Raw genomic sequence first — 25,149 nt, forward strand, 5'->3', positions numbered from 1 at the left:
GCATCATGAATTGAAGAAGAGGAAGAGAATCCCCAGCTGATGTTGTCAGCAAGACAAATCTACCTGTACAACTGGAGACATCTGTCATTTTTGCTAAAAAAGAACTGCAGGATGTGCTTGATATAGTTGTGGCTTGTGACACATGGAGCTATGCTAACAAATCCTCCATTGCACATAGGATTCCAACATTTGTTTGAAATTGGTGGTGTTTCAATTTCAGATGAAAACTCAAGCACTGACAGTAGACTCTAAAGCAGATGAAAATTTCCAGCCAGTTTTAATAATACATAATGAAACTATTCTCAAGCTACACATCAGAGAGACAGCACACTATGTACTATGCTTTACAAGATCTTCTTTACTTCGTAATACTTGCTATAGGAAGATTTAAAATACAATCGATTCCTTCTTCTTAGAGTGCAGAACCTCTGAAAGAATTGCAGGGATCTCTTCTTCATGGAGGTGAGGTTGAATTTAAGGAAACAAATGAATAGTGAAATTTTCACCAAAGAGAGAGAACAACTTTGAAGTGCAGAGGATTTCTATGTCAGAATAGGAGGCAAAACCTTGAGTTCCTGCAACTTCTAATTCCTGACATGGAAGTAAATAACATAGTTGTTTATGCATAGCACTATACATATACATTGTACATAAATAATGATTCAGTGATAACCCAGAGGAAGTGGGCACTGAAGGAAGAAATCTCTGAGGCAAGAAAGAAGCAGTGCAATGAAGCTACCATTTAATTATCCTCTCTGCTGGAGTCCCTCACAAAACTCAATCAAAGAAGTTCCTCCACCTTGAATGACTTTCCTCTACCAGTAATATCAAAAATTGCCAGTAGGCAGAAAAACATATATATGTGTAAGAGAAAAGTAAAATTTAGTGGAGAAAGTACCTGTGTCAGATTATTGACAACAACAAATTTATAGAAATATCAAAACAAGAAATAAATAGGCAATATCTAGAAGGATCTTTTTTCCTCAGGGGAAAAAAAACAAACAAACAAACTGAATTTTGGCTTCAAAATATTTTTTTACTGACTCTTTTTCTTATTTATCTTCTAGTTCTTATCTGAACCTTCCTGAATGTTAGACAACTAAGTTCATGAAAAGTGTGACTTATTACAGGACCTACTTGTTGGAAGCATTATTTATGCTTTTTAGTCAGAGACAAAATTCATTTTTTTCTGATACAAATGAGACTTATTTCAGCAAAGAAATACTTATATAGTTGTCCAGCAACTTTACTGGGAGAGACAGGTTATAAATGGTCCAGTTTGGTTAGAACGCAGATCTTTCACCTGTAGGTAAATGCTTTCCTCTAGTATCTACCTGAAAAATAAAGATATCTCACTCCTAAGACTTTCCTGGACACATTTTAATTTGCCAGCAGCAAGCACAAAGGCACTTTTGGGAAGGCACTGTTATAAACACTAATGTAAGTAACCTACGTATATGTGAAGGGCATTTTTCTCTGTGGTGTTAACTTCTCTGTCCCCTGGGGATGTGACAGTCCCCAAGGGCTCAGCACTGGATCCTGAATACTGACGTTCCCTTCCAGGTGTAAAATTGCTCAAGGACTTTCACTTTAGCCCCTGTTACTGGGTGTGTATCAAAGAACTGCCAGAAACAAACTGAGGCTGTTCTCTGTTTGCAGGTACAACAGGAGCTCAGTACCAACTACATGAACCAGAAGATGTGATGAGCTCAGGAGCCCGGCAGCAATCACTCCAGATGTTGCTGTTCAGGTGGCCTCAGGACTAAAGTCTGTATTTCTTTATGCAGGCACAAGTGCAATAGCTCAACCTGCAGAGATATTTTCAGTCCTGGAATATATTGGTGTTTAGTAATCACAGTAGTGAAGGGAAAAATCAGAAAGAGGTTTGAAAGTGGATATTACACATTCAGGTGAGTTCTTTGAGAACCATAAAAATCATGGGCACAAATGTGACCTTTTCTTATGTGTGGCACAAATGAGTCTAGAGAATACTTACCGAATGAATCCCTGTGAAACTTACCAAGAGTATCTGTCCTGATTCATAAGTATATGCAAGGTATAAAGTGCTGCCAAGACTTTTGCTCTTTCACATGCACCCTGAAGCAAAAATGCAGATACAAAAAGCGATTTGGCACCTTCAAACTGAAATAGGAAATAAACAAAGTTTTTCAAGATATCAAATGCACCTAAAATCAGATTTCAATGTCCTAAGTGGGAATTAGGCAAGCAAACCACTGTGCAGACATACATTTAAACAGTCAAAGTGGAGGAACCCCTTCTTTTAATACAGTATGTTCTTGATAAACTTGCCAAAATGAGACCTTGCATAATTCCTTCAAAATGTTTCTAGCAAGAAGCACGAAGAGTCTTCAGAGCAATGCCAGTGATAGTGCAAGCCCTCCCAGGCTGTCCTGCTAATATCATTTGCTTTGTTCTGGAGGCTCTTGTAGGAGAGTGAGGGACACAAACCCTCACAGCAAAACAGGTGTAGATGTGAATGCACGTCCTGCCGTGACAGCTGTGTCAAACCTCTTCTGCAGAGGAAGTGCCAAGCAGAAGACTCTCCAGAAACAGGCACCCCACTTCACATTTAGCATATAGGGTAGCTGTGAGTTTTCCTTAGGCTTTCCCCAGCTTAGGCCCTGGATCTCCATGAGGGACCTTCCCTGTGCAGCGGAGATGTAAGTCTACATGGAGAAAATATAGAGGACACAGAGCTTCATTATTTTCTATCATGTCACTGATAGTACACTGTCTGTTATGTTTTCTGATCTCTGAGTAATATCCAGCAGCTTGGATTTACTCCTTTCAACTAAAACTGAAATAATTTCTATGGTGCTACTCCGTGTTTGAACTCATGCAAGTAGCTGAAAATCAAACCCTAGAGCTCAAGCCCTACTGTGTTTACTTCCATGTCCAAGTAACACCTGGTAGTCTTCACAAATAGCTGCAGGTTGTAGAACTGCCACATGTGTTCTGTTCTTCTCAATGGGCAATCCATTAACAACGCTGTCAAGCCACAGTTACAGTCTGGCAGCAGTGAAAGGCCTGAGATTGTAACCACAACCATGTACTTCATATTTATGAATGTAAAATCTAGTAAGGAAACATGAGTTTGTAAGATTAATGGAGTTTTCAATTTCCCGTGAGCTCCACAGGTAGGATAAATCTTGTTATCGAATCATAGAAAAGTTTTAATTGACTAAATGGACTATTACATTTTATAGAAAATTCCAGTAACTTTGGAACAAAGCACCACACTAAGTAGGCTGAGGAGGAAGATAAGCCTTTGCTGCCTATTCATTATTTATCTTTTTGATTATTTCTAAACTAAATATAGTGCTATAATGGAGCTCGATTATTACTGTGCTTTCCATATTCTCTTTACATTAAAAATGTAGAAAAGAAATCAATATAAAAGAATTTCAAATACAGTGCACTGGAAGAAAAAATAAAAACCCCTTTGTGAAGAAATGATGTTCTTCTTGAAGTGACTTCGTATGCTATGAATAGCAGTCTTTCAGTAAGCCACCTAACAGATTTTGATAGAATTATAATTTACGATGCATTAGTTGGACAAAGTAATATTAATATTTTATCCCAAAAAAGGTTACTTCAAGCTTAGCAAAGTAGTATATTTCAACCTTTATTTTCCTACAATCCCAGGAAAAGAGGTGTTGTTTGTATTGTCAGTTGGAGAACAGCTCCTACCTAGTGAGTTTTCAAAGTACACTTCATTTCTTGGCAGAATTTAAACTCCTTCACTTTGAAACATATTTGTTGACTATGCTTTCTGAGAGAAAATATTTACTATTCATCATCTGAAACAGCCTTTTGACTTGTATAATACAAGGATTCTGCTTATAGCCTTCTAACAGTTTTACGAGAGATCAGTTTTGAAAGTATATTTACAGTTTTTAGTATATTTTCACTCACAACAGTTGAGAAAATAACGACATCATTACTAAAATTTATGTAGCAATTCATACACCACATTAAATGTCACTTTTTGCATTCCAGAATGTTATACAGATCATCATATGTACCTCAGAGGTTTTTTTACTGGGTATTGGAAAATATCTTAGTTTCCTTTCATTTAAAAAAAAAAAGAAAGCAGACTGTATTTCTTTTTATTTTAAATCACCAAAATCAATTAATTCAATGTGTCATTAGTTGAAAAAAAAAATCCAATAAACAAACAAAATCAAACACATTCTTTTATACATGCATAGCTCTGATAAAACAGCTAAGGAATACTATGTAAAGTGTCCCACAGAATACTTTAAGACAGGTTGTCATTCTTAAATCCTGATAATGAAATAAGCAGCATTCAAATAAGTTTCTCTACAGTCTGTAAGAACCTGTTTATATCCTAGAAATCCATCTATAACGCTGCTGCTTCCTTTGAGAACGCACGCAGGATCACCCTTGAGGAGAAAAGGCAACGCAGAAAGAATCGTGCCTTGCAGAATATACCATCTAAGGAGTCTTTCTGCTGTGCCTTTTGCAACCTGTCATGCTTATCTTGTATTGGCCTTTTCAGCCACCAACGCACTTGCAACAAATGTGGGTAGAGCCCTTCCCAAATCTTGGTTCACGAAGCCCAGCCATGATGATGATATTCTAGAAATAGCCTATGAAAAGCTTCTTTGCAATTAAGTCCATTTATTGTGCTCATAGGACACGAGCCTTTTTCAAAGGGAATGTCCCAGGCATAAATATATTTTCCTTTTGCTATAGCTGTGAATGGAACTTTAGTATTCAGCCTTACCTACTGTGCATACTCAAAAATATAGAGCCAGATCCTGTGAGTATCATAAGGAAAGACTAAAAGTATATCTCAAAGACCCACAGACATTTTGAGATTTTGCATTTGCCTTTTGGGGTTTTACCTTTTAGAATTCACAAAGTTTTTACTGTACCTCCGAGGACAAAGAAATTACTAAATATGCAAAGAGGGAGTTATAATCATATGACTTCAGGAGCTCTGGATTTTAAGAATACACCAAACATCTTTACCTTGCAGTGTAACTGGATTGATGGCAATGCCATCGGTACAACAGAGAACATAAATAGAGATATAAATGCAAGGAATTACCTAACTTCCTGTTTCTCTCTTTTCTATTTTAAAGCTCTAATATATCAGATCAGAGATCTTCTAGACTCGGGTGGATCTTCACCCCCCTGCTATGGGTATGTTTGTTTTCACCAACCCTTACTTCAGTTATGTCCTAAAAAATTATGTAGTACTGTCACAATAATAAAATCTTAATTATAGTGTTTGCAGTTTGGTTAAATTATTTGTTTCTCCTTGCACTAGTACCTGAAACAAAGCAGTTAATCAATCAAAACCAAACCCAAAAAAATCACAGATGAGTAAAAGAGCCACCTGTCTTCCATTTGCCCACTGCGATGTGAAATTGAACAAATGCAGGTTTTTGAGGGTTAACGCATTGTGTTAACATATTAAGTGATCAGGAATCACACAGAGAACGGAGTCTGTCTTTTTGTCCTGTGATATCAAAGGTGCCCATCCTGTTTACAAATACCAGTGGTGCACAGTCACTTTCTGTAACTGAGGAATTGATGAAAACACCTGGCAGCATTTAAGGTCCAGGGCACGATTTTCTTTAAAGTACACCATGAAGGTACAGAATTGCTTTTGTAGTTTGTCGCCTATCAAGTTTTAAAAGGGCATGGGTTGTTGTTCCTTTAATGCAACTCCCTACTGTGTAAGGCTTTTACCCCTGGAAATTTACCCGCTTTCTAATGGCAGATTTTTCTCTCACATCTGTAGGAATCAATTAACCTCCACAGATTTTACGTCAGTGTTTACAGGGTGGATGAGAAGGAGCAGTCAAGTGCTAGGTTTTATGTCCCTTGTGTGTCACTTGTCTTCTAATCTAGTTCAGAAAAATTAACTGAGATAAATTAACTAGGATTTACTGATGCTGCATGAAATAAAATCTCCTCCCCTACTTTTGCTTTTCAGTCTCTCGAATGGTCATATCTTACTCCTTTTCTTTTTTTTTTTAGTATTTGCTATAAAATCAGCAGAAATTTTGAAACAAGTTCAGTTCTTCTCAAGCCAGTTGTTAACATGTCCTGCCCTGCTCTGTCTAGAGCTAAGGGTCAGGAAAGCTTTTCTAGGACAAGTGAAAAAAACCCCTATGTGAGCTATAGTGAGATCAGAAGATGGGAAATAGAGAGTGCAGACAATGCCTTGTCAAACCCTTGGCCTCAGTTCCAGGATGACATGACTGCAACGCTTTGTTTGTTTACAGCTCAAGGTAGGAGAAAACAGCTTATTCTATGCATTTATGTCTTTGCATTCTTCAGTCAATGGGATGGAAGACAGAGATAGGCAGAAGATTTATGCTTTATTCAAACATTACCTTTAACCTTTAGTTTGTAAACAACTGAAATGTTAGGAAAATGACCAGTCCACTGATCAGACATTAGTGGGAATGAAAGGCCGTATTTACCTAATAAATTGTATTGAAGAACTGAGTAGGGACTTCCCCAAACCCCCAGTTTATATATTTCATTTAGAGGAAATACTAGGGCCCTTGGGATGTATTTATCTAGAGATAGCTAAATATCTTTTATATGCTGTTGCTTCCTTCTATTTTGTACAATAATTTCATTCAATTCTTTGTAGTCTCAACCAATTTCCTCCACCACAGAATTTTATTATTTGCTGATTGTCTCTAGGTGGCTTAATTACTAGTAAGAGGATAATGAAGTAAACCTGAAGCCAATATTTAAGTAGAGTGGAACTACTCGAGTGTAATGAGCATTTTAAATTTGCCTTTTAGTACTTTATAAAGACCTATAACAAAATGTCGCCTTACCTCCTGCCTTGCCTATTAAAAGGCTGTCGGGAGTTGGTGCACTGCAATTAACACTGAGGGCCAATGTGCCTGCCAGGAGGTGGGAGGCAGACGGGAAGGGGAGAGGTTTGCTGCAGGGCGGGCTCTTCTGGGGCTCTATTTGCATCGTGCTCTCATAGCATCTTCACTGAGATGGAAAAACAAGAACACTGGGGTCTTAAAAGGTATCCTGGTGTTTCTTTTTTTCCTCAAGGAGACTATTATGAGTTAGTGTTCATGTCCTCATGCATTCTAGCAAAGTTCATTATTTTCCATCTACTTAAATACTTTCCATAATTTCAATTACATCAGCTAGACTTCGCTCTTAAAAGTTTTGTTTTTCTGCTTCTTTTGCAAACAGGTTTCAAAACAGAGCTGGCTTCATTTCTAGTGACAAGAAAACTCCCTGTACTCTGACACACGTAATCTGAGTGATGTCAACTCCAGTAAGCAGGAATGGCCCTGGCACTGGCGTGTCCTTGCTCATGGCTGAATCGAGGGTGCACCCAGAGCATTCCTGAGTGGTTCTTATGTTGGGGGCAGGAGGCAGCACAAGTCAGGAGGGACTGGGTCTTCCTGGTTTGGACATATACAGGGTAGAGAGCGGAGGATTTAGCTCTGTGCTTTTGCCGCTTTATTTTCAGTTCAGAAAATGAATCCTGACCTGTTTCATTGACTGGTACAGCTGTAGCCCAAAGGACTATGCTGAAACTTGATAACTTCTCTTCTGAAATTTCTGTTCTTTGTGGTTTGCACGGAATGACCTAATCAACAATAGCCCGGTAGATGAAGCAAATGGTGCTTTATTTCCACTTAATCAGATGCTATGTAATATACATAACAAAGGCTGAAGCCTCAAACCATATTTATTGGTCTGAGCTTCACAGACTCCTCATGGGACCTGTAAAGATGTGATGTCCTAAGCCACATTTCTTGAGTGTTTGAAGTGTTATCATTTTACAGCTAGGGGACTTGGTATGTGAAAGTGCTCAATAAAGTATTACTTAGGGGTAGTCTTGTATGAACTAAATTTGCAATCTGTTCTTTTAAGCCATCAAACTCATTTTGATGCAATTTAAAAATTAAGTACTATTTCAGTCATGAAGGATTTTATTTCAATAAAAGTAATAAGGGAGCTTCAAGGGCTGCGATTATTACTGGATGCCCACATCCTTGGGGAAGTAAAACCATTTAGATACTTTTTCTGTTCAATTAAAATATGATACCATGGGATTAAATATTAGGATGTACACTAAAAGTAATGACTTCATGCCTTATTAGGTGCAAATAAATGTTAACGGAACAAGAAAGATAACAGACCAAATTTACTCTTGGGGCACGTGGGACAAGGATCTGTTGAATTCTGCACACTTTCTGTGCCCGATATGCCATGACTGGATTCAGTCAAGTATGCTTTTATGGCTGTGATATTTATGGTGCATACTGATTATGTTCTAGATGTATATTGCATCATAATTCAAGAAGATTTAGCTCACAGACTGAAGATCCATCCAGTGCTGACAACATTCATCTTGCTCGGCCTTGTTTTTACAGGAGTTGGCTGAGCAGCGTAGTCGGAGCTAATGGTCCCTGTGCTGTGGGTATGAGGTTCAACATCAGAGACATCTAATGCTCCTGTCTCTTAATGGTCCAGTGGATATGGGTTAAATCAGCTATAATTAGCACTGCAGCATTTCATTCTAGTCACCTTGCTTTCTAACAGTCTTGATACTCCATTCTAAAGAAAGGAAAGAACTAAAATTTTGCCAAGTGTCACTGGGTGACAAAACACGTGGTAGTAAAGATGAGGAGAGGAACTGAGACTCATTCTGACCTTTCAGAGGTGGTTCAGCTCTGGAGTCTAGTCTGGGGGGACACAATGAGCCATCAGCAGTCAGAACTCACCCTTAAAATCTGCAGTTGCCTGAACCTCACAATGATGGCAAAGGTTGCAGGACTGCGCTCTTCTCTCATCCTTCTTTAACCAGTGTACAGAATATCCCCCCCATATGGCAAGGGTAACAGAGATTGTCCTCTTCTCTCCAAAATGATTTAAATTCACAAAGGACCCCAAATGTTTCTTGGTCTATTCTGTAAATGAGTTTATTTCAATCCCTTTAGTTGACAGTTCTATTTTACAAGGAACAAGTAAATAATTGCTGTTGAAGAGCAAAGACCAGCTCTGTAGCCCAGGGCACATTTACTTGGGTAGAAGAGGGAGATCAGCCTGCAATGAACTTTAGGAACAAAGACTGGAATTCAGTCTCTCTTTCCATGGAAAGATCATAAAATCATACAGAATCATAGAATAGTTTCGGTTCAAAGGGACCTTAAAGATCATGTAGTTCCAACCCCACTGCCGTGGGCCAGGGCACTTTCCACTAGACCAGGTTGCTCAAAGCTCCATTCAACCTGGCCTTGAACACTTCCAAGGATGGGGCATCCATGACTTCTGTGGGCAACGTGTTCCAGCCCCTCACCACTCTCCCAGTAAAGAATTTCTCCCTAATAGCCAATCTAAACCTACCCTCATTCAGTTTAAAGCCATTCCCTCTCGTCCTAGCACTACATGCCCTTGTAAAAAGTCTCTCTCCGTCTTTCCTGTAACCCCCCCTTAGGTACTGGAAGGCCTCAATCAGGTCATCCTGAAGCTTTCTCTTCTCCAGGCTGAATGTTCCCAAATGTCTTAGCCTTTCTTCATAGTGATCCATACATCTAAGCAGGCTGTAACACCAATCTCCCTACTTTTCTTTGGACAAGTTAATATTTCTTGCATCTTTCACAGATTTCTCAGATACCTTCAGCTCAATAGAACTATGTGTATGCTTAAAGACAAACATGCAGTTGAGCTTATTACTTCATTTACAGACCAATTTATATAACTGTCCTTTATCTGAACTAGTTTCCCCCACCTTTGAATAAGAAACCATTATCATCATCCTTATACTACATTACCCTAAAGTATATATTATATATATAAAAATACATATTATACATAAAACATATATATATATATAAGAATATAATAGTTTTTAAAGCTTGGAATTGGTGTCATGTTACATATGCTCAAATTTAGTAATGTTATTCCCTAGGTTACATACTCATAACAAATCAGCTGGAGGCAAATTTTTAAGCAGCTTTTCTTTCCTTCAAACCTAGTCAAAACTTTTGGCCTCTCTCAAAAAAGGTGAAAATGGTGACCAATCCATATTATTTCTGAAAATTCATGCAGTTAGGAAAAGAGAGGATAAGCAAAGGCTACTAATCAAATCTCTCAAATGTAGCCCACAGTGTACCTACTGGACAGCAGTCCCTGGTTATGCAAAAAGGTATTGAATTTAAAATATAAACCTCTGTAAATGAGAAAAAGGTTACTATTTAAAAAAAAACTTTCTTGATTCTGCTATTTAATGAAAGAATGTGCCTTATGATTCATATCTCACTCACTCTGGTCACATTTCTAACTCTTCATTTTTATTAAGTAGTTATGAATTTCACTATATACCAATTCAAAGGGCATACTTATGCTGATCATGCTGGGCAAAATCCTTCTGCAGATTTTCCTCAAGTGACTGTTGTGACATTTCATAGTTCAGATGGATCACAACTGTGGGTTCAAAGCAAGCTGTGAAAGACTTGAAGTAATTTTCACTGCTTCACAAATCAATGCTGTCAAGAGCAAATCTTGACCTTTATGCAATTTTAATTAATTTGATAAAAACCTTCGGAATGGTGAAGTAATTTAGAGATGTATGGAAAAAGCTTGGCTGTGTAACTAGATTCTGTCAATTTTGACAAGCACCCATGATGGAAAGCAAGTAAAGGTCCATGAAAGTCTATCAAACATACCTAAAGCAGTCAGAAGATTTTTAAGTCCTATCCTGTTTATTCTGTTTTATACATCAAAGCCAGGCAAGGTGAACTGCAACCTACAGACTAGCATCACAGTTTACTTTGACTGCCTGAAGGTGATTTAACATTTAGCAGACTACATATGCGGTCTAAGGTTAATGAATAGATTTGCTGGATCTCTGCTGCGCTAGCAACTTCGTACTGGTAGTGCACTAGAGCAAGAATTTTTGGTGCTTGGAGGAATCATCTTCTGAGTCTGCAGACCTACTTGGACTGACTGAAATCTAAGAAGAAAAAAAAAATGTGCCGAGCAACTCCCTTCAAGAAACAGCTATCCATAGAAATGAACTTGTAGCATAAATTTGCACAACTTGAGAGTGTTTTGAATAATAAGTTAACATTTCTGGTTAGCTTCCATGCCTATAATTTAGCATGGTCTTCAACCGATTCATGAAGTGCACCAGTGAGGACCCTGGTCAGATCACCCGACTGAGTGTTATGTTTCACTTTCTCATCACTCACTGACCCAAGTGATATGACCAGATCTCAAGTGGTAAAATTCTGTAGTATGCTAACTGTCTGTCCTGTGGTATTAATAGTGATATGACAAGGGAGAGGGGGTTTAAATAAGAGAGATTTAGATAAGAAATTAGGAGGAAATTCTTTACTGTGAGTATGATGAGACACTGGAATATGTTGTCCAGATAAGCTGTGGATACTCCATCCCTGGAAGTGTTCAAGGCCAGGTTGGGTGGTGTAAGGCCCCAGTCTCGCTCAGCGAGTTTCTTAAAGAGGCTTTGTTATTCTTATACTCTGAGAGGGTGCAAGGGAAAAATGCAACAACGTTTTTCAGGAGGTTAAACAACAAACTTTTACTGGAAAACTTTAGAAAATAAGGGAACTTGGCAAATTTTAAAGGCAACATTCAATCACAATAAAACATTTCATGATGCATTGACTTGAAAAACTCCAGCCTATCCAACTTTTAAGCTACCTAGATTTCAAGAAGAGGAAATTAGGAGAAGAAAAAGAGAGAAGGAAAGAGAAAGAGAGAAAGCAGGAATATAGTTGCTGCCTTGATTCCAGCATGGTTTTAGCCAAGGACAATAGGGATGTGATGCATGTATACCTCGTGCAATGATTTTTGTCTGCTCTGGTCTCCTGTGGCCACCCACCCCTAGATGGGGCTTCAGGTCTGCCAGCCATTATGGGACTGGGTTGAGGGCTCCAGAGGTGTGGTGTGGGGCAGTGCTTCTGGTGTGCCAGTGACTGACAGATGCACCAGAGGTTCCCAAGGAGGCGAGGTTATGGGGGCAGAGCACCATCCCACCTTTGTAGAACTTGATCTGCCCCTTTTTCCCCTCACACACATTGGTTGTTTCTATTGGGTTATAATTTTTTTCAAGTCTCTCACAAATGGGGCTTTGAGTAACCTGGTCCAGAGGAAGGTGTCCGTGCCCATGGTAGGGGTGCTGGAACTGGATGATCTTTAAGGTCCTTTCTAACCCAAACCATTCTGAAATTCTATGATTAATGGCACAGGTGTGATAGGCCTGCTCTGTAATTTGGACACAAAAGACATGAATATTGGTTTTATGTGTTATGACTAAAATTTCTATGCTCTTAAGCCATATTTTTTTTTGCCTAAAAAAAAATCTTTAATGTGGATATGACTAAGTAAAATTCAGAATAGAAATGTTGTGTAGTTTGTTGCTGGTATGTATCATCTTTACAACATGTATGATGCAGATGGCTGGAAGTTCTGTATGCAAAGAATACAGAGCTGAATCAGAGAGAAAGAGTCACTTACACACTTAGGTTCGAGTTGGGAAAGTTAACAATGATTCAATGTTCTTACCTGCTCAAATTTGACACAGGGTTTTATAAGGAGTAGGATATTAGCTAGCATTTGACAACTAATAGTCCAAATTCCAGACCAGTGATTACAAAGCTTGCCATCACATAAGTTAAGAAGGAAGTGAAAGCCTGAGGAGTCATGAACCTTGCTCTTGGGGCAAAAGCATGTCTGAGCGTGGGATTATTCAAGAATATCTATTTCATATTAAATTTTCATTTCACCACACTGAAATGTCAGGTGTTGATGTTTCCTTATTTAAAGAATAACAAGTAAAGACTGGTGTTCTTTATAATGGGACCATTCAGTGAAAAAATCAAGAAACTGAAAGTCCACGACACCTAATTTGGCATGTATTCTGAGACCTGAGTTTCACTCAGTTCACAAGGAGCTATTTTGCTGAGAAAAGTGATGCTAATCACAATACAGGTTTGGGAGACTTTTTTTTCTTTTTTTTATCACACTGTGAAATCTCTGAATTCTCCTTGGCTTCATATAGCCATATAACTGTGTAATAAAAGCAAGGTTAAATTTTAGTTTAGATTGCATATCTCCAGATCAAGAATTTCACAGTACCTTGAGAAGTCTGATTGTATGTTGTTTGGTTCTAGGCTCAAAGATACATGCCACAGCACCTGCAATGGCACTGGTCATGGGAACAGGCTGTGGCTTCTATCACTCACCTAACAACTCTATGCTCCACATATACAGAGGCAGAAGCCATTCTTCAATTTGGAATGCTTTTATCTTACATCTTCAGGCACTGAAAGGGCCACCTGGGTTGGGGATTTTTTTAGATTTTTTAGAGAGATAAAGGAGTTTATATGTAGAAATATGCTCAAAGCAATCTTTAAAGTGACTTAGAAACTGTAATTTCATATTAAACTCTCAAATTTGAAAATGCCAAGAGCTCATGGCTAGTAAGAACCTTAAGGCAAGAAAATTTGCTTTCCAGTGTTCCCTGGCACATCTCTGAGCATGGGTGTGTGTATCTGTGCTCAATTCAGAAGTAAAATCCAGTATGAAATCTGGCAGTCTCAGAAAAGGCTAGAACATCTCCTGAAAGGAGTTTTTGAACCTAATGCAGCTGCCCTGAAAGGAAGAAAAACAATATGTAATTTTTAAAAAGGATTTTACTTTGCAGCTTAAGCCTTAAACTAAATTACAGAATCAAAATAGGAGAAAGGTGCTGATTCTGTCCTAATATATAACTACACAAAGCTGCTGTGATTCTACTGCAGCCTGTAGAGTGACATCTGTAAGACTAATAAGACACATGAAAGAGTAATACCTATCAGAATGAAGACTTCACTGAAGCTTTTTGGCACTACTAAAATGCTAATATAGAGTAAGGGTATGTTTGACTCTTTAGAAATGCATGTGAAAAACAATACCAAATGTATTAGATAATATCCTGGCTCTGCTCGAGTCAATGAGAAATTCCCTCTTAAACTTCAGTGGGTCCAGGATTTCATCCATTATATTCAGCAACAATGCAATGCAATTATTTCATTCCGATTTACATACTTTTGTATTAAAATTTCTCAAATGTAATAGGAATTTATAGCTAACTTAGAAATATTGTAACTTATGATTTTTTCAAAAATGAACTACCCTTACAAATATTATGAGTACTGCTACTTTAAAACATGTAGGTATTTTAATTGGATTGTATAAACTGAGTACACAGCACAGCTTCCAAGTAAGATGAGAAGAATGAATACAGAATAGTAATCCTTTACGCAATTGTACACATGATAGATTATATCTGGGTTTCTGGGAAGACAAAGGCTGTCATATACAGCTACTAGAGCTGAACACATTCTTTTCTCTACTTTTTTTTTATTTTATTTTTAGCAAAACACAGTACAAATTGAGAGAGTAAAATAATTCTCAAAAATTCTCATGAATAAAATATTCCAAAAAAATACCAAACCCCTGGGCCTGCCAAAACATTTTTTTAAACACTAATTCAAAAATCTTCTAACTGACAAACTAGCTGAAATGTTGAAATTAAAGAGCATGTTGATCTAAGCACACCATATTTTTCTAAATGTCAAACTTTAAAATGTCATATGTTTCCTTAAAATAAGGAAGAAATTCAGAAAACTTCTCAAAATTATTCTCTTTGAAAATTTACTCAATAAGAAAAAGAGATTAAAAACTTGGTGGATATGTCTAACGGGCTCCTTGGCGAGACAACTTAAAAATTAAATAAAAAGCAAGACTTTTGACACTTCCTCACATTAAAACCTCATTGAAAAGCTGATGAAGTACACACCAGGTAAATGAAGTACAAAATAGGTAAGTGGACAGTGGGGCGGATTGAAAGCTGACTGAATAGCCAGCCCAGAGGTTTGTGATCAGCAATGTGATTTCCAGCTGGAGACCAGTCCCTAGTGGTGAGCTCCAGGGGGCAGTACTTGTGCTAATACTGTTTAGCATCCTCGTCAGTGACATGGACACTGGGACAGAATGCGCCATCAGCAAGTCTGCTAATGATACAAACCAGGAAGGAGCAGCTGATTCACTACTTGGGTGTGCCACCATCCAGAGGGACCTTAACGAGCATGGAGGAACGGGAAGAGGGTAACTTCATGGAACTCACCGGGGAGGAATAACCCTGGGCACCAGCTTCAACTGGGGCAGGAATGCAGCTTGGCAAAGAAGGACTTGGGTGTTCTGGTGAGCAAAAAGTTGACTGTGAGCCAGCAATGTGCCTTTGCCACAAAGATGGCCAACTGCATCCTGGGCCGTGTTAGGAGGAGAGCTGCCAGCAGGTTGAAAGAGTCGACAATTTTCCTCTACTCCACACTGGTGAGGTCACATCTGCAGCGTGGTGCTTTGTAAAAGAAAATGGACCTGCTGGAGTGAGTCCAGTGAAGGGCCATGGAGATGATTAAAGAAGTGAAGCAACGTTCACACAAGGAGAGTCTGAGAGAGCTGGGATTGTTCAGCGCAGAGAAGAGAAGGCTTAGAGGGACCTTGTCCCTGCATATGAGTAAATGAAAGGGAGAGTAAAGAAAAGGGACACAGGCTTTTCCCAGTGCTGTCCAGTGACAGAACAAGAGGTAAAGGGTGGAAATTGAAATATATGAAAGTCTACTTAAAGATAAGAAAGTACCTTTTTATTGTAAAAGTTGTTGAAGAGGTAGCACTGACATGTTCTGGAGTATCTGTCCTAAGAGATATTCAGAACAACACAGGAAACAGTTCTGAGCAACCAGCGCTCACTAATCTTGCTTTTAGCCAAGGATTGGACCACAGGATTCCCAGAGGTGACCTCCCTCCTTAGCTGTTCTGTGATGTTGGCTTGCCTTCTGAGCTTAATCACTACTCTTAAAAAACATAACTTTCCCATGACTGAGGTCCAAATTCACCATTCTTGGAATGTAAAAAATTTCTATAGCTATTTCTACCCATACTGGGCATAAAGTGTGACCAGAAAGAGTAGTTCATGTTTATATGCAGTTTAGATTTGTGTACTTCATAATCTTGAACTATAAATGTTGGATTTACAGTAAAGAAATGGATGTTGCAATCAAGAGAACGTCTTAATTTGATCATACCATCAAGTAGTAAAACAGATCTTAAAACACTGAGACCATTATTACTCTAGATTTCCGGATAAATCACTACAATATGAGTCGTAAACTGTGACCTCATGGTAAACACTGTTTAGCAGGGCACTGACCAAAGTTCCACTGACCAAAGTACCAAATTAAGCCATGAATAGTCTTTAAATGTTAACCTTCCCACTTTCTCAAGTATCCAACCAACCTAGAGGTAGCCTTCAAAGATTAAGCTTTAATTTATTTAGTGTATTGTTCATGTATATTTTATTCAAATATTTCTTTTCTGCCAAGGATCTCACACCCACCTGAAATCTGACTTTGATTAAACAAAATTAACAAAAAAAAAAGACATTACTAACAAATCTATCTGGAAACAAACAAACAAACAAAGACTCACATGAGGATGATAATATTTTTATATTTGTATTTGCGTCACGTAAAAAATTCTGTATGTAGCTCTGTGGGAAAACAGCCTCTAAGGAGTCGCAAACTATTTCTCCTATAGAACATAAAGATGTTTTGATGGCAAACTTCAAGCAAGCAAAGGCATACTGCACGTCGGTAGCAAATGATGGTGGTAGGAGAGGAAGGGGACCAGAATCAGTTTGTCTGAGAAGAGCCATCAAGATCTGGCCCAGAATGGGAAGCACAGCAGGTAGGGCAGTGTGCCTGCTTATGCTGAATGGACCTGCCCTCCTAGTGGCATCATGACCTGCATTTGAACCCTTCAGAAATGGCAGCATTTGTCTTCCTCTAAATTCTCCAAGGGATGAAACATAAGAAACATTTCACTTGTCAGGACTGTTTACTATTTGTTGAAGTAAATGTAAGTCTGATGTTTCTCTAACAGGAGCTGACAGCTTTATTTTGCAATGACATATCCGTACACTTCTTGGCATTTCTTATTCCTATTTTGACACTAGAAGCTCTTTCCTGTGATTTAGTGTCAAAGCAGTAAGGTCATCTTGAGCTGTTTAAACATCTTCTAAATAGCAGACTTAAAAATAAGAAGCAATAACATTATAAGAAAGAAGTGTTTAAATCTCACCACAAGTACCTGTGACAAATTCTCTGAATCTACAGTGTCTCCACGTTAATATTTATTAAAGAAATATATTCCTAGCGATCCAGCGAGGATCCTATAGTGAAACTGTGCATTTTATTAAGCAACAGCTGCTTCTGTTAATGAATTTACAGTTTGAATAGGTCAAACATGTAAAAGCAAAGCATACAAAGCAACAGAGAAAGCAGAATAGCAAATACTTATCCTTCCATGATCAGTCTCTATGGTGTTTTAATTTCAACTCCTCTAACTTGAGTGGTTGCCCTTCTGACTCTAACAACTCCATATGGAAAGTTGCTGACTAACCAGAAAAGATCAGAAGGCTTCCAGAACAGTCCATATCAGTTCTGCCCCTGGAAGGACTGTCCTAGTTACCCTACATAACAGTCCTGCATCTGGTGATTGAAGCCTAACTTCTATTTAATAATTCTATTTTGGATTTTGATAGGGAATCGATTCAGTTTAATTACATGGTCAATTAGCTATTAATGTTTTAATTATAATAGAATTGTGAGTTGTCCTTAAAAAGTTATGCCCCTATGAAGACAATTATGCTTTAAGGGATAATTCACCACTACATTTGCAGAGGAAAGAAAGAGAAAAGCAAAATCTGTTGTGGGGAGTGCTTGGCCTAAAAGAAAATAAAATGATACGTAGGATCATGGGTTAACCTTCTGATTCTGCTAAACTCCCCCTTCAATGTGCTTTCCAAAGTTTAAGGCTGATTAGGGCACATTGGACCTCTAGAACAGCCAAGAGTAACTTCAGAGCAGCTCTAATCTGTATTTGGCTGTGGAAAAGTTTGTTTTAGCTCAGTTGTAATATTTGAGTCAATATGTGTCAAAGCTGTGGGACTGCTGTTGAAAGCACAAAAGTTGTCATAGACATTCATGTCTTGATTGATTTGAGATGTGGTGCTATTTTAAATGATTCAGAGTGTCACAAGGACATCAGTCCTGGAACTTCTTTGTTGCTGAGAGTTTGTATAATTTTATTCTTAATTGACTCTGTACAGTGTCTGCAATATCTCGTTTACGTCTGGTTTGACTCAAGTGACTGTCACATTAACTGAAAAAGCAATGTAAAAAATCAATAATTGCTACAACTCTTTATCACCACCACAAACTTTTAAGGTTTGGTCTCAAAACTTTCTTTCCGTGTGCAGTTTTAGGCATCAGTTGATATGGATTTTACCCTAAATCTTGTAACGTATACCACAAGATCTTTAGCTGAAGTGCACATTTAAGGTATAATAACAGCATACAAATGAATTTTATGACATTGGGTTGTTCCAGTCCCATATTTATGTGTGTGCATTCTCCACTATTGATATTTAACCTTTACATTCATCAGCTAAGCTATTTAGTTCTACAGTGGTACTCTTCTGTCACCTGCAGCTTATAGTCCTCTTTTTCTGCATCCCAGTTGGCAAGTGCTTTAATTCTTTCTATGTCCCCGTGCACTTTTTTCCTTTAATACTGTTCTGATAGTGGTGAGGGCTGTGAGTTTATAGCAAACAATTTTTTATTGACTACTATAGCTGTTGCATCAACTTGAGAAGGAAACTCCTTCCAGGTGTGGCATGCTGGGTGCACAGTTCTACATGGTGGCATGACCACTAACATAACACTGCTAATGCAGTTTGTCCTAGTTAGGACAGCTGAGACCAGTTCATCACTGGATGGGTGTAACCCAAAACTGTGTATTCTATAGCCTTGCATGCCATTTCCCAGAAACTGTTATCAATGAACCATTTACACTGTCTGCACATAGAGCCTGACTCCTCAGGCTATAAACTAGGCGCTAAGAGGCCTGAGAGATAGGAGTTGCTCTTGTCCTCACACCCATTAAGGAACCCCCCACCCGAGGGAGGTACTGAGCATTCCTGCCTGAACTGGAGGATATATAATCTTGGAGTCTTGGGACCTTTTTAACCACTCGTGGGATCCAGAGGAAGACTGCAGATCATCGCTCTCAACCAGACTGCAACCATCACTCTCGACTGGACTGCAACCATCACTTTTCAACAGGACTGCAACCATCACTCTCAACCGGACTGCAACCACCACTCTTGACCAAACTGCAACAGCACTCTCACCAACAGGTTTTCCCCTCTCTTTTTCCTTTGGACTCAGGGGGCCCAAAGAACACCACTCTGTTCATGCCCCAGGGTGCTGGGTTATATATTTAGATTTTGTGGATTAAAACCAATTGTTTGTCTGTATAATCGTACTTATTGTATTATTTTATTAAATTGTTATTCTGACTTATAATCTCTCTTTTGAGTTGAGTTCATTTCCCCTGCTGGTTTACCTTTAAACCAGCACACATACAGTGTTTGTTCTCTGTAAATATTTCAGATAATACTGTAAGGTATATGTTGTACATGTATAGAACCTTCTTTATTCTTTTCTCCAAAAAAAAATGAAATGGTCTCAGTACTGTTTGGAGATTCAGTGATATGTGAGCATGTTGCTTAGGTTTAGCAGACTAGAAGTTCTCATATTTGCCAAATGAGGTGGAAAACTCCTAAGTTTTCCAAGCTAATGGGTGTTGCAATGCCCCAAATCCTTGCATACACACCAGAAGTCAGTATAACTAAGCTCCTGTTGTGTTCTGTTTGAAAACATTCTTGTCCTTCTCAATTGTAGAGTTTTCTTCCAAAGGGCTTTCACTAATTGTTAGATGATTGCTATAATTTCTGGTGATGAAAATTTCTTAGGTACAAAAGTTATTAAATAAAAAAAGAGCTTGCTACTAATTGATGGTTTCTTGTTATATTATGAATACCCTTCATATCCTTTCAAGATCTCTGCCCTGAGTGTGGTATGTCCTGGAAGTGTCTCTGAAAGCCTCTACCAGCACACACAATATCAAGCCTTAACACATTTTAAACTGTTAACTGATGTAGAGGATAATCTTGTTTGATACATAGTCTTTGAAAGTCATATTGATGTCTGGCCATAAAGTATTGATATCCATCAAGAACTTCAATAAGAACATCAGAGAGATCACATCATGAGGCAAGGTTCACTTTATTTCCAAGGTATTTTATCAGGGTGGTTATCTTGCCTGATGATAGCTTGTTATTTTTAGAAAGAGATGGAGGATAACATTGGTTTTCATGAGGAAAGAAGTCTTGTAAGTCACCTTCTTTCTTCTGACAGGTAATGAGTAATTACGGTAATAAAAGAAAACAATTTTTAGAAAGGTTACTTGCTGGGTGTTTTGTGATGCAGTCATGAAGAAATCATATATGAAGAGATATTTCTGTGTATGAGCTCAGATCGTGTTTGTCTTCACAAGTGTTTTTGTCACAAAATCATTATATAGTGTAAGGTCAGCATATTTAATGATCTTTAGGTTTTCTGAAAATATGCAACATAGTCACATATTTTCCTGTCACATAATTAGCATACCTATGTGTGCACAGAACAACTTTCAGACCATTGCAGAGTATGACCCGAAGCAGGTGCTAACCAGACATGATTTTCTCATCCCAATCCCATTAGTATCTGTCCCAAAACTGTGTCTCTGCTGAATCACTTTAATTATCTGAATCTCTCACAGAGAAGGCTTATTAGCTACACTAGATCACATCAACTTTCTTTCTTCTTTCTCTGCACACTTCCTTGACTTCTTCCCTGCTGTCTGATTATCCTCTGCTTCCTAAGCATCATCATAATCCTGTGATCAAGCAGCTGTGGGCCATGTGTATAGAGCTATAAAAATCACTGCACATATATTACCAGAAACCCATCATATGCTTATTATCTAATTTTAGGAGGAATGAGGAGGAACGTTCATTACAACAAAAGTCTGCAGCATAATTAAGAAATTCCTTATTACATGTTTTCTTTATATTTGTTCTCACTTCATTGTTTTATTGGTATTAAGTCATCATAATTTTACAGATGTGGGGTGCATGCAGAAAAATTTGGGGACATATTTCATTCTATATAAGTTTGTTCCTGTATAAGTTTTCCAAAATTTACCAATCTCTATAGATGACAGCCAGTGTTATTCATGTCAAAACTTGTTCTATCTATTTCAAAATTCAGCACTCTTTTGTTACAGGATAGTGGTATTTTTCACTAAGCTTGTCTCTTTCTCTTGGTGACATTTTGTTTAAATAAGAAAATCTGTGTAAAGTGGCTTTGTGCCTATGGGTGAATTTATTTGAAGTGTAAAATGTCAAACTGGCAACAGTAATAATCCTGTAAATTAGGTATGTCAAATAATGTACATGTAGACTTGTGATTCATCTAAAAGTGGAAGAATTTCTATTTCAAGAAACCTGACTCATGAGTTCCCATTTCCTAATTGGTACTCTTGACAAAAGTGAAGAATATGCCAACATAAAAAATTTATAAATCATAAAATATTGAGTCCAGGGTAAAACTAACATCATCTCACAGTTCAGCAATTCTCAGCAAGAGAAAAGATGTCTCTATATGTGGAACAGAGTTCATAATCATCAAATAATTTTCTAATTATCAAACTGTGGAGATGCTACTAGGCAATGTGCAGGAGATTTCATGCAGTGGTCCGTGTATGCATGGGTTACACGGATTGTACTATATGAGCCAGTCTAGAACAGTCACAGCCTCTGAGATGATCTCATCACACACTATCACCTTTGAGGCCAGGCATATTCTCATTAGTAAGGCTGAAGAAGAAAAGATGTTTGGATCATGTGTGATCAAAACACAAATTGCCACATCTGTGGCTGCTGTAGCTGAAAGGTCACCATCTCATCCAAGATGCTCCCTTCTCCCTAATCTTTCCTGCCCTCTTTGCTGGGTAGTGCTGCCCCTTGGGTTCTCCAAGCTCACTGTTCAGGTAGGAACTTTCAGCTCTTTTTTGGTGAACATGAGACAGAACATCAAATATCAGTTTGAACTACTTAAATTTGGTTTGAAGGAACTGAATTACAAACCACTCACCTCAGCATTTTCCCAGTAATTCTCAAGGGCAGTAAGGAGTATTAGTAAACACTGAAGAGCACAATTTTTTCTAACTCTATGACTTCATCTAGAACATTTTAAAATTAGAGATTTTCTCTGTGAAAGAAGTAATTTTGTCCAAGTAATTAATTTAATTGCAGCTCTAAGTACAGTGCCAACAACTTTCCTTCTTCAGAGAAGATTTAACATTTCCCTGCAATACTGAAATGGACTGAGGCATACTTCAGTTCCTATTGAAGCTTTGCCTCTTACTTTTGCCTCTCACTCTTTGTCTCTTACTCTTTATTTGGCAGAGTTTCTCTTTGGTGTAACAGTGTCAACATGTATTTATACAGCTACCATGCACTCTATTATTTGCAAATATAGTATATAGAATACTATTGTATTGTGCTATGTTGACTATACAAAATGTAACATTGTACTGTGCAACATGTTTTGGAGGGCTTTACCTGCCTCTCTTTCTGCAAGTGGGAAAATCAGCAGTAATTATTCTCTCTTACAGAGAAAGAAATAACTTTGTTGGATTTATAGGGCACAAGGTAAATAAAAATGTTAGCATACCAAAAGGAAGAAGAAAAAAAATAATTTAAATTATTACTTATTATATGCACATCATGTTAATTCTGTGGTATACACAGCAAATAGGAGTTTTTTCCTTTTTATAAACTCTTGTGCTTCCTAAGGAATAGCACTGCTCTCAGGCATCACTAAGCAACTACTGCACAGTGAATTCTTGCCACTGCTTCTCTATGAACTTTCTCACAGATTTATGTAACTATTGTCATTCTCTGCATTTGAGAAGGTAGGCTAATTATATTAGGTGTATACACCTAAACTAATTGAGAATAAGCTACACTCAGCAACACTGCTACCATTTGGTAGCATCACATGGTAATGTCACTTCACACACATTAAAAGAAACTATGGAGGAATATTTTATCCTGAACTAACTGAAGACTGTCCATCCAATAGGTCTCTAGCCTCAAAATAGCTTAGTGCTCCTTTAAAGGATGGGACAGAGAGGATCAGCCCCCAAAACATCAGTAGTAAAAATTCATAACTGAACCTTATTAATCAATTTTATCTTTCATACATGATTTCCTGATGGAAATGCCAAAGGTAGAACTAATCTGTAATTCAAACACACTAGAAGAAGATTTCTGGAAAGGAGACCCGAAAAAATGTTGTGGTATCCCCAACCACCAGCATCAAAACAGGGACATGCAGGCACCAAAAGAATCCATTAAAGGAATCAGCATATATACCTCCCTCCTTCTTGGGTACAATGTAAATATTTTTCTTATCAACTTATTAATCTTATCATAGACTTTTTAATCATAAAATGAAATTACAGTACAAGGAAAAATAAAAAAACCTTGATGTCTGCAAACCTTCCAAGTGAGGTTTGCTGGTGAACGAAGATGTCCCAGCGTACATTTTTCCTCTTACCTTATAATGAATTCACTGCTTTGGACAGGCTTATTTCTGTTTATTTTCAGTGTAATTGTAAGTTTTTCAGCCTCTGTTAAAAACAAAAGAGTGTAACAGAACTAGAGATTAGGTATGTCTTTAAGTGACCCTTGTTGCCTACCCTCTTTCTTATGCATTAAGAAGCTGAAGCATTATTGAGAGTTGACTGTCAGCCACACTGCACTCGTATACCACTCTGAATTTATTTCTCAGATATTCCTCAGTGTTAAATGGTATAAAGTACATCACATTGTTTGTGAAGAAATCTCACCTTTATGATACTTTCATTTTGGCCTAATTGTCTAAGATAAGAATAGCTTACTGTGCCTGAGGGGGAAATTTTCCATTACTGCTGAAAAGATAAATGGTAGAAAGCAAAATGAACTTGGCTCACTACAACCTTCTGAAAAAAAGGCAAATTGGTCTTCAGAAATTATATAATAGAGCTGACACTTTTAATAGTCTGAAGTTCAAATGTGGCATTTTATATATTTTTTCTATAAAGTATAATGCAAACAATTACAGATGCTGGCAATAATGAATGGTACTTAGTTTCTTTTACTAGTTTTATTCTGTAAATTCCAGAATGAAGAAAATGGTTTTACCAATGACCATTTTAATGAGGGGAGAAAGGTTACTTTTAAAGAAACATAACATACATTTCAGTGTATTTCTAGTCTTAATCTCTATAATAATTACACTAATGCATTTTGATCTACTATGAAAGTGCATGAATGGCTTAGACTGCTGATAGCCAGACAGTTTATTTTATATTTTAAATATCTAATGAGCTTTGTAAGACAGAGCTGAAAAAAGATTTCTTTCTTACTACAGAACATGGTTCATAGTAGTGGTCAGGTTTTTTCCTAGGATTACTATTTAGATCAGTTACTTCTAAACATATTTTCATTAAGTTAACAGATAGACAGTGATTTGCTGGAGTACTGACTAATATCACACATTTACACCTGAGAGTGGAAGGGTTTGAGTATCTGTACAGCAGAACTATAGATCATTTAGTTGAGGTAATGGATGCAGTTAATCTTAAATATCCATACTGAAAAAAAAGGGAGAGCTTATCTGTTACCTGTGTCACATAAGTTTACTTTGGTATATTGTTCCAGACTGATGGAAAGGAGCTTGCAAACATATTGAATATATATATATATGTGCATATGTGTATGTGTATACATATATATTAAAAGACATGCATATTGCTGTCAATTCATGTACCAGTTCAGGAGCATCCCTAACTATTTACATAAACAATCTTGACTTCAACACAATTTAAAGTCTAGTTTAGGCAGGTTTTTAAAGCAGTGCTGAACAGAGGAGTTGACTTGAGGGTATGAGATTAAAATGATTTTTCTGACAGTTTAATTCCATTTGCTCACAGGTCTGTATGTGACAGTCATTTTTTATCAACCTCACTTTCCAAAAACAAACAAAGAAAAACATCCTGAAAGTGCTGTTTGCACGCAATGCTCTTGTGCAT

The 25,149-nt window shown here is 37.6% G+C and overlaps 1 long non-coding RNA gene across 1 annotated transcript; it reads left to right on the forward strand.

Moving 5' to 3' along the window:
• Positions 1-352: 352 nt before the first annotated feature.
• Positions 353-18,955, forward strand: LOC116786473. The gene is made up of 3 exons (XR_004356951.1): positions 353-365; positions 4,488-4,497; positions 18,859-18,955. It is a non-coding gene; the product is annotated as an uncharacterized LOC116786473 (long non-coding RNA).
• Positions 18,956-25,149: the final 6,194 nt, after the last annotated feature.

The sequence above is a fragment of the Chiroxiphia lanceolata genome, chromosome 4, assembly GCF_009829145.1.
Source record: "Chiroxiphia lanceolata isolate bChiLan1 chromosome 4, bChiLan1.pri, whole genome shotgun sequence".
In the NCBI taxonomy this organism is placed as follows: domain Eukaryota; kingdom Metazoa; phylum Chordata; class Aves; order Passeriformes; family Pipridae; genus Chiroxiphia; species Chiroxiphia lanceolata.